This window comes from Boleophthalmus pectinirostris, unplaced genomic scaffold (assembly GCF_026225935.1).
Source record: "Boleophthalmus pectinirostris isolate CB_2022bp ecotype Guang Dong unplaced genomic scaffold, ASM2622593v1 HiC_scaffold_2, whole genome shotgun sequence".
NCBI classification, from domain to species: domain Eukaryota; kingdom Metazoa; phylum Chordata; class Actinopteri; order Gobiiformes; family Gobiidae; genus Boleophthalmus; species Boleophthalmus pectinirostris.
The window spans coordinates 38,787,356-38,797,677 of NW_026571152.1; the positions used below are offsets into that span (position 1 = coordinate 38,787,356).

Here is a 10,322-nt window from a genome sequence, read left to right on the forward strand (position 1 = left end):
ACAATGTTGTGATTTGAGCAAAGATGGGAACAGTACTGAAAAATTGTAATTAAGCAAAAGTATATTTATTTTGCTTACTTAATTCCTACTCAAGTAAATGTAACCATCTAAAAATCTACTTGAGTGAAAGTAAAAAAGTACTTCATATAAAGTGTAATTTGAGTAAATGTTATTTAGCTACTTTCAACTATCTGATGATGAGTCATAAATCTAATCCACCACAACTTGTTTCAATCAACTTTTAGGTCAGACATGTCAAACTCTAGCCAAGCTGGCGCCACCTAGTGCCTCCGCTCAATTTCATTTCTCTCCAGCGACTAGGTCAGGAATCAGAATACACTAGACAGTTCGCAAAAACCCCGGAAGTGCAAATTCATGCACCAGCCAATCAACAAAGAGTCATACATTCTGTGTTGGCGACGATTCCCGAGATCGAGGATTTAAAGCCGAACAAAGAAAATGTTTGGTGAATTTTATCAAAGGGAAAGAAGTTACTGTCTTTCTTCCTGCGGGATTTGGGAAAAGCTTAATATACCAATTGTCCCCGTTAGAGGCGCATTACATACGTCACGACCAAACAGCAGCGATTGGTTAAATTAAAAAAGTACCCGCCTACCATCGAGCGAACGAATTCCAACACTGTGAGGTCAGACGGTTTGTACGAAGTGAAATGAAGTAAAACCGGCTGATGAATCAGGCTAGTCAAACTCAGGCCCAGGATATAATTATATTTGGCCTGCGAGATCATCTCAAACATGTATTAGAGCTGAACACCGGCTACAAATAGACTATAGACACATTATTTATTTAAAATTGCGTTATTTTATATTTTGCTTGTTCTGGATTCAATGTTTAAGCAAAACTATTATTAAACCTTTATTTTAATAAGAAAAGTTTTAACATTACATATCTTGAAAGAAAAAAACATGCAGATGTTGTTGAAATTTTGGCCCATGACTTAGTCCCAGTTTTTAATTTTGGCCCTTGTGAATTTGAGTTTGTCACCCCTGTTTTAGGCGATACAGACAAACTTTGTACATTTTAAAGACAACTGAGCTCACAAACACTTACTATTTTTATACAAAACGCATTATTATGTTATTCCCTATTTTGCATTTGAATGCAAATCGCTTTCCTCTCGAGAAATATTCAATGCACATTCTTCTCGAATATTGTCCATGATGACCTCAATCTGTGACTCGGCACCAGAATCATCCAAGTTGATCCAAGATAAAGTGACGGTTCTGTATAATGACTGAACTTTCTATAGTGAAAATGCCTTTCATTTACGGCACATTGTTGTTGTTTTTTTTTTGACAGGACCAGATGAGTTGACCGACTTTTTGAGACTGAGTGAGACCTGAGACTTGAGACTGAGACTGAGACTGAGATGAGACTGAGACCATGTGAGACCATGAGTGAGACTGAGACTGATGAGACAGACCTGAGACCTGAGACCTTGATGATACTGAGACAGTGAGACCAGAGGGTGGGTTGAGACCAAATGTAATGAAGTAAAATATTTGTGTCAAAACGTACTTGAGTAAGAATAAAATTACCTATTTCAAAAACTATTTAAAAAATTACAAATTACTCATAAAAACTACTCAGTTACAGTAACGTGAGTAAATGCAATTCGTTACATTCCACTCTTGATTTTGAGTAATATTTTATTATTAGTCTGTCGAGATCAACAATTTTAAATGCTCTGTTCCACCTTGTGATGTCATGAAGCTGTAGTTTTCTTTTTTATAACTTTCTTTTTTATTGGTTTTAAGTAACATTTCAAAACATACAAAAACAATATGAAATCAAAAACAGTGTGGAGTTACAGGTTCTTATTTAAACATGCATTTGGTATTGACATTTTTATGTTTTGTTTTACTGGTGTCATTGATGAACACATTCCATTTTCCCATTGCTCATTGTATTTGTACCCTTTAAATTTAAAATGATATGTTATTCTTTCCATCACTGAAATATTCTCCACAATCCTGATCCAGTCTTATTGTTTTCAAGTTAACTGCAACTTTTTTACTTTTAGTTCAGTAAATTCCAAGGCTTAAATCATCCAAATGTTTCTAGTGAAGATGTATGGATGTTAAAAAACACAATGGAGCTCTTCCTGCATTAACACATGACATCATGAGGTGGAACAGAGTGTTTTCCGTTGAGAGATGAATACAGCAACACACAAAATGCAGGAACGCCAAGTCTGATGCACACAAAGCTACATCCTGACCTTCAGCTCAAAAAAACAACAAAAACAAACAGAGAACGTGGCTATATGCATGTTTAAAATACACAAACATAACCTAAAGTACATAAAAATAACTACAAATTACTTATATTCATCCCGTAACCTCATGTCAAAGTTCTCAATGGGAAAATTTTGCACCTCACAATGGAGCAGTAATCAGCTGTGACCATTCACCTCACAATCAGAACCGCTTTGTTGCCAATGCCAGTGAACAAAACTCACAAACTAGGAACTTGCCTCGGCGTTACGGTGCAAAAAACTAAGAATAATAAAAAAAAAATACTATAATCGAATAAAAATAAGAATATACACTAAAAGAAGGTAAAAAATGGGTAGAACAGAAGTACAAAAGCTATCAATGCGACTCACAAAAACTGTAACAGGTTCATGAGGTGTAGTTTCTTTAAAACATCCTACAACTAGAACTATAAATTTGTACAATTTAAAAGTGCAGTTTGTAGCTTCTGTAGAGGGTCCACCACCTTTTTTCACCGTACACCATAAAACATACAGTATTTATCACACGTTAAAGGTTGTATAGAGGATTTTCCAAGGAACGAGAAATCCAGCGACTGTTTGTCCTTTTTCAAATGTTGCGCATGCGTGAAACCACCCCCCCTCCCCTACAGCTCCTACGTAGAAACGCCTCCTCCCTCCTCCTTACGCCAGAAACAGGTTTGTTTACAGCCGGTGCGCTGCACATGACTTGTAAACAACTAACTACAGTGTTGGTTAGGCAAGACGGAGAAGTGAGGAGCGGGGGAGCGGGTGTGCGGACATTTCGTTCGCGGACGAGAAGTGAGGAGCAGGGAGAGAGGAGAGGAGAGGAGAGAGGAGAGGGGAGCGGTGCGCGGAGATTCCGTGCCCGGAGAAGTGAGGAGCAGGGGGAAGAGCGGATCGGGCAGCGGGGAGAGGAGCAGGAAAGGGGTGCAGAGAAGGTTGCGCGGAGATTCAGTGCGAATGAACTAGCTACAACACGCAGCAGCAAGCGGACTCTTTCTTTGCCTTGAAAATTACGTTTTCAGACATAGGATATCGCTTTCGTGTCCTGAAAAACGTTTGTCTAGCTCTTGGAAATAAAGTACGTTTTCATAATAAGCAGAAGTTTCCTGTCCAGGAGTAATTTGTGGACCAGTGCGTCAGTCTTTAGACCCTGCGTCTGCTTCAGTCGCGCCATCGCTGGAATGAATCTTCAAGAATCACCTTAGTTTGGCTTCGCTGCTTTTCCCCTTGTCTTCTTCTTTCAGCGACCTCAAAAACGGACTTTCTTTTGCGGCGAACTGCTCCTGGATTCTTGTCGCCATTGCAACAAACTTTGTGCGAACTGCGAGGAAGATATAGGTCACAAAAAAGCCGCTAAGAACTGTTGCGTTGGTGGAGTAAACAGCGTCTGTGCGTCTTGCGTCTGTGGACTGTGTGACAGGCGTACGTAAACCACGTACCGGCGGCGCGCAGGCAAGTCAGTTACGCTAGAAACGTAGGGAGTTTGATTGACAGCCTGTCAGCTCACAGATAACGAGGCAGTGTCGTTATCTATTGGCAAATGTTTAGCCCCACCACGTCCAGAGTTGATGAATTTTTATTCTCTTTTTTTTGGTCATCATAATTACAAGGCTACTGCATCTCTATAATCTATCATTGACAATTTGAAACAAAAAAAATCCTCCATACAACCTTTAAGTTACATACAGGTATTTTTATTGCTCAAAAAAACCCTTAAAAACATGTATTGTCATTGTCAGTGTTATCGCCTCCAAAAATCTAAAGCAAGTCAAGTTAAGATGACATGAATTAAGAAAGTTTTATCATGATTTGAGTAAATTTCACCTGACATAAAATGATCTGTCAGTGGAACAAGACTTTTTAAGATATGAAAATACATCTGGCTACACTTAAAGTACGACAAACAACAAGTTTTTGCACTTAAAATAAGAAACAAAATCAGATGTTGCTTGAATTAAGAACAACTAGAAAAGCACTCAGAGAGCGCAGACCTCTGCCAAGGACTACCCCCATTTTTTATATAAATTGCGATAAAATCAGTCTTCTGGATCAGATCCGGATCAGCCTTTGGAATATGAAAGAGGATCCCATTGTCCATCCCTGAGTCAAATTTCATGGGGTTTGGTCAATAATTAACCGAGATATTGAGAAACAAAATTTTTGGCCCCATTTACCACAATGTTAACTAAAATTTCAAAGTGATCCAGAATCCAGGATTTCTTTCCAGATCACCCCCAAAATGAAATCACTTCTTCCTTTTCACATTTCCAACAAATCCTGAAAATTTCATCAAAATCGGTCCATAACTTTTTGAGTTATGTTGCTAACAAACAAACAAACAAACAGACAAACAAACAAACAAACAAACAGACAAACAAACAAACAGACAAACAAACAAACAGACAAACAAACAAACAGACAACAAACAAACAAACAGACAAACAAACAAACAGACAAACAACAAACAGACAAACAAACAGACAAACAAACAGACAGACAAACAGACAAACAAACAAACAGACAAACAGACAGACAAACAAACAGACAAACAAACAAATAGACAAACAAACAGACAAACAAACAGACAAACAAATAGACAAACAGACAAACAAACAGACAGACAAACAAATAGACAACAAACAAACAAATAGACAAACAAACAGACAAACAAACAAACAAATAGACAAACAACAAACAAACAGACAAACAAACAGACAAACAAACAGACAAACAAACAAACAGACAAACAGACAAACAAACAAACAGACAAACAGACAAACAAACAAACAGACAAACAAATAGACAAACAAACAAACAGACAAACAAACAGACAGACAAACAAACAAACAAACAGACAAACAAACAAACAGACAAACGCCGGCAAAAACATAACCTCCTTGGCAGAGGTAATAAACTTATTCCACTTGTAGATAATTTTACTTGTCAAGTTGAATCGACTCAAATAAAGTAAAATGTTTTTAATTTAAGTCATTTTAACTTACCTGGATATTGTTGTTTTTTTTCAGTGTCATGTAGAAAATTCCAGGCAAAGCAAAAACACCTTCGCGGAAATAAGATGTTGCTGGACCCTCTACTAGGAAAGTTACACAGTGCATCTTTAAGCAATAGTCAAACACTAGAACCTCAGATGAACTCCACTGTGAAATGATCTCATTAAAGTAAGTATCAGACGTCTATGAGGCAGAACTGCACGCTGCCTCACTTTAAAACTCATCGTCACTTTATGTTTTGAGAGCTGCAGTCTTTACACTGAATATATCTATGAAAAATCTCCAGAAGTTAAAGCTGCATTGTGTAACTTTTCTGGTTTAGGGTCTGTCACCTGCTTCTTTCTATGAATATGTCATTGCTCTGCCCGGAAAGTTCCACAATATGACATTAAACAGCTCTAATTTACATTTATTCAATTACAGGTGGTTTTAAAGCTCAAAAATACCTAGAAAAACAAGAATTATGACTGTGAGCGGGGTCGCCTCTCCACGGATCTGACCTGTAACTTGGTCTGTTTTGATCTCTGTGAAGATAGAAAGGTTTAAAGCCAAACTGTGGAACATTCCAGACAAAGCAATAACATCACCATGGAGAAAAGCATGTTGTAAACCCTCCAATAGGAAAAGTTACACAATGCACTTTTAATAGTTAATAAAAACTTACAAATAATTAACAGGTATTTTGACTGAGACCGGGACCAAACCGGGACCACAACAGGACTGAGACCAGGACCAAACCAGGACTGAGACCGGGACTGAGACCAGAACTGAGACCAGGACCACAACAGGACCAGACCAGGACCGAGACCGGGACCAAACCGGGACTGAGACCAGGACCAGACCGGGACTGAGACCGGGACTGAGACCGGGACTGAGACCGGGACTGAGACCGGGACTGAGACCGGGACTGAGACCGGGACCAAACCGGGACTGAGACTGGGACCAAACCGGGACTGAGACCGGGAACGAGACCGGGACCGAGACCGGACCGAGACCGAGACCGGGACCGAGACCGGGACCGAGACCAGGACCGAGACCAGAACTGAGACCGGGACTGAGACCAGAACTGAGACCGGGACCACAACAGGACCGAGACCAGGACCAAACCAGGACTGAGACCAGGACCAGACCGGGACTGAGACTGGGACTGAGACCGGGACCAAACCGGGACTGAGACTGGGACCAAACCGGGACCGAGACCGGGACCAAACCGGGACTGAGACCGGGACCAAACCAGGACCGAGACCGGGACTGAGACCGGAACCAAGACCGGGACTAGACCGGGACAGAGACTGCGACTGAGACCAGAACTGAGACCGGGACTGAGACCAGAACTGAGACCGGGACCACAACAGGACCGAGACCAGGACCAAACCGGGACTGAGACCAGGACCAGACCAGGACTGAGACTGGGACTGAGACCGGGACCAAACCGGGACCGAGACCGGGACCAAACCGGGACCGAGACCGGGACCAAACCGGGACCGAGACCGGACCAAGACCGGGACCGAGACTAGGACCGAGACCAGAACTGAGACCAGAACTGAGACCAGAACTGAGACCAGAACGAGACCGGGACCAAATCGGGACTGAGAACGGGACCGAGACCGGGATTGAGACCGGAACCGAGACCGGGACTGAGACCAGACCTGAGACCGGGACCACAACAAGACCAGACCAGGACCGAGACCGGGACCAAACCGGGACTGAGACCAAAACTGAGACGGGGACAACAACAGGACCAGAACGAGAAAGGGACCAAACCAGGACTGAGACTAGGACTGCGACTAGGACCAGACCAGAACTGAAAACGGTTTAGTCCTGGTTTAGTCCCGGTTCAGTCAGTATGCGGTGCAAAAGTTCGACATCGCAGATTAAGTCACAGAAACGGAAATAATGAAAAAATAATGAAAAAAATCATTATTATTTATTTAAACACAAAATCGAAAACTGACACTGCAAAAAAAAAAAAAAATCTATGTTTTTTTTTTTTTTTTTTTTTTTTTTTATTTTGGTTGTGGAGACAAATAATGAATTTTAATGAATTTGGTTAATTTTCTTATTTTTGGTTTTATTTTGAAAAACGAATGAACAAATGACACACGGATTTACTAATTTTTTTGTTTGTTTGTTTTTTTTGGCAGTGTCCTGTGTAATTTTGTGTAAAAATGGTCAAATCTGACCATTTTTGGAACATTCAAAACAGAAACATGAAAAGAGCTTCTTTCTTTTGACATGTTAGATAAAAAAAAATGAATGAAAAAAATAAAAAACACTTGACAGACCCAAAACCACAAAAGTGACACACTGCACCTTTAAACTTCAACTGCCCCGGTCAGTACACTTCTTGTAATGCGCAACAGGTGTCCAAATTTCACCCACAAACTAGACCATAACTTCTTTTCCTTCCTCTTTTTAAGTAACAACTGCGGTTTTGGGAGAACTATTTTGGATCTTGGCATGTGAAAAACCCATGACTACTCTCCAAAAATACATGTTCCTAAAATAATGCGAGTAATAAGAACGATCTGCAACCATGAAAGCGCCCTCGAGTCATTTGTAAAACACTAAACAAACACACTTGAGTTCCCAGAGTAAAATGTCAAGGTGTCGTTTACAAGTTTTAATACATAAAAAATCATTAGACACGTGTGAGATGTGGTTTCTACGTGGAAAAAGCTTTGGGCAAACTGCAAAACACGTGGGATCAAGCTGCACAAACGCGTCTGAAAAATCAACAAAAACGCGTGAAAGTTTTTACCTGCGTGCGCGCTCCGCTCCGCTCTTTCGCTTCTTTTCCCGTGTGTGCGCGAACTGTCAGTGGAAATGGAAAAAAAAGGACTCCGACTTTAGCCACTTCAGCTCCAAGTTTCCACCCCGGGCCGGTTCAGGTTCGGTTTGTTACTCCAGACAAACGCGCGAAGGACGGACACGCTTTTCTTTTCTGCTTTTCCACAAACGAAAGCGGTGGTGCCGGAGCGCGCGCTGGAGTTCGACACGTCCTGTCGCGGGGATTTTTTTTTTGGGTGATGAATCAGGGAGCAGAGACTCGTCCGGTGCAGACAGGAGGAAATAAAGTTGGAGGAGTTAGAAGAGCGTGTGCTGACTCCTGCAGGCGGGTCACTGCCAGAGGTTTTAAAGCGCTCCCCGGTGAAGCTTTTCTGTGCCAATGTCCGGTGGGAATATTAGACTTAAACGTAGAAGATTAAAATAATGATAATAAAAACTTAATGTCTTTTAAAGTTTCGTAACCATGTGTAAAAGTTGGTTAATTCATTCATATTTTCTGATCTATGTTATAATGATGTGGAGTTGTGGTCCACCTTGTGACATCATGTGGTGATACAGGAAGTGCTCCACTGTGTTTTTAAACTCCACACACCTTCACTAGAATTGTTTGGATAAATCTAGTGAAGTTATCCGAATGACTTTACTACCACAAGACTAAACCTGGTCTAAACCAGGACTAAACCTGGACTAAACCAGGACTAAACCTGGACTAAACCAGGACTAAACTAGGTCTAAACCAGGACTAAACTAGGTCTAAACCTGGTCTAAACCAGGACTAAACCAGGGCTAAACTAGGTCTAAACCTGGACTAAACCAGGACTAAATTAGGGCTAAACTAGGTCTAAACCTGGACTAAACCAGGACTAAACCAGGGCTAAACCAGGTCTAAACCTGGTCTAAACCAGGACTAAACCAGGGCTAAACCAGGTCTAAACCTGGTCTAAACCTGGACTAAACAGGGCTAAACCAGGACTAAACCAGGACTAAACCTGGACTAAACCAGGACTAAACCAGGACTAAACTAGGTCTAAACCAGGACTAAACTAGGTCTAAACCAGGACTAAACCAGGACTAAACCTGGACTAAACCAGGACTAAACCAGGACTAAGCCAGGTCTAAACCAGGACTAAACCAGGACTACCACAAGACTAAACCAGGACTAAAACCAGGTATAACCCAAGACTACGCCAAAACTAAACAAGGTTTAAACCAGGTCTAAACCAGGACTACCACAATACTAAACCCAGATTAAATCAGGACTAAACCAGGTCTAAACCAGGTCTAAACCAGGACTCACATTAAAGTCGACCAAACCCTCAGACAGAGCAGAGCCTTCAGTTAGCGTCACACCCACAGGGACTGTAGATGTCATGAGCTGTACAAGCCTCAGCGCTGGTCAGACTGTCTGCACCGTTGTATTTTCCAGTAGAAAGTTCAGATGGCGGCATTATTTCCTCCCTGGGCCCATCGTCGTCCTGCAGCGGAGTCTGACAGGAGCACACTTGGCCCTGTCGCTGCCCGTGCTCCTGTCATAATCACGGCCCCATTAACTGTGAGTTAGTGGGACACATTTAAAAGTCGTTACGATCAAAGCGGCTCTGGTCCCTGATGGACGCCTGAGTGGAGCACAAACAGAACTTATGTGTTTAAAGTACAGAAGGACCGACCATTTTCTTCTTGGTGTTTCAAAGATGAAGAGCCCAAAACCTGCGCTGAAGTCTGATTGTAATAATAAATATTCTTAAAATCCTACAAACTATGTGTCCTAATAATACGCCTCATGCAAGTGATACAGAAGCTAAAACGACAAACAAGTACAGCCTCTACTTTTATTTATTTTTACTACTATTTTACTACTACTTCCTACTAATTTAGACTAATAATCTACTAATAAGAGCTCATGTTACGCGGTTTTCTGACCTATAATATAATGTTGTTTCGTCGTCACAAACATGCATGCAGTTGCGTTTTGTTTAATTTTTAACACACAAAATCTGCATATTTATTACTAGATTTCTACCCTCAAACTGAAAACCCCATGTTCCACCTTGTGATGTCATGTAGTGATACAAGAAGTGCTCGACCGTGTCTTTAAACTCCATACACCTTCACTTCCAGCCCTGAAATTGTCCGTCTCTACTGGACTAAGGTTAAAAAAAACTTGAAAACTACCTCTTCACTATCCTGATTGATCAGCAGGTTTCACTTCGTGGAATCCATCATTTTCTACGTTTATTTGTATTTTGGCACATATATAT

The 10,322-nt window shown here is 41.2% G+C and overlaps 1 long non-coding RNA gene across 1 annotated transcript in view; it reads right to left on the reverse strand.

Moving 5' to 3' along the window:
- LOC129409561 (uncharacterized) overlaps positions 1-8,276 on the reverse strand; it is a 516,267-nt gene extending 507,991 nt beyond the window's left edge. The window contains exon 1 of the long non-coding RNA XR_008632450.1: positions 8,036-8,276. This is a non-coding gene — a long non-coding RNA (uncharacterized LOC129409561). The remainder of the gene's footprint in view (positions 1-8,035) is intronic.
- Between the last annotated feature and the right edge of the window lie 2,046 nt (positions 8,277-10,322).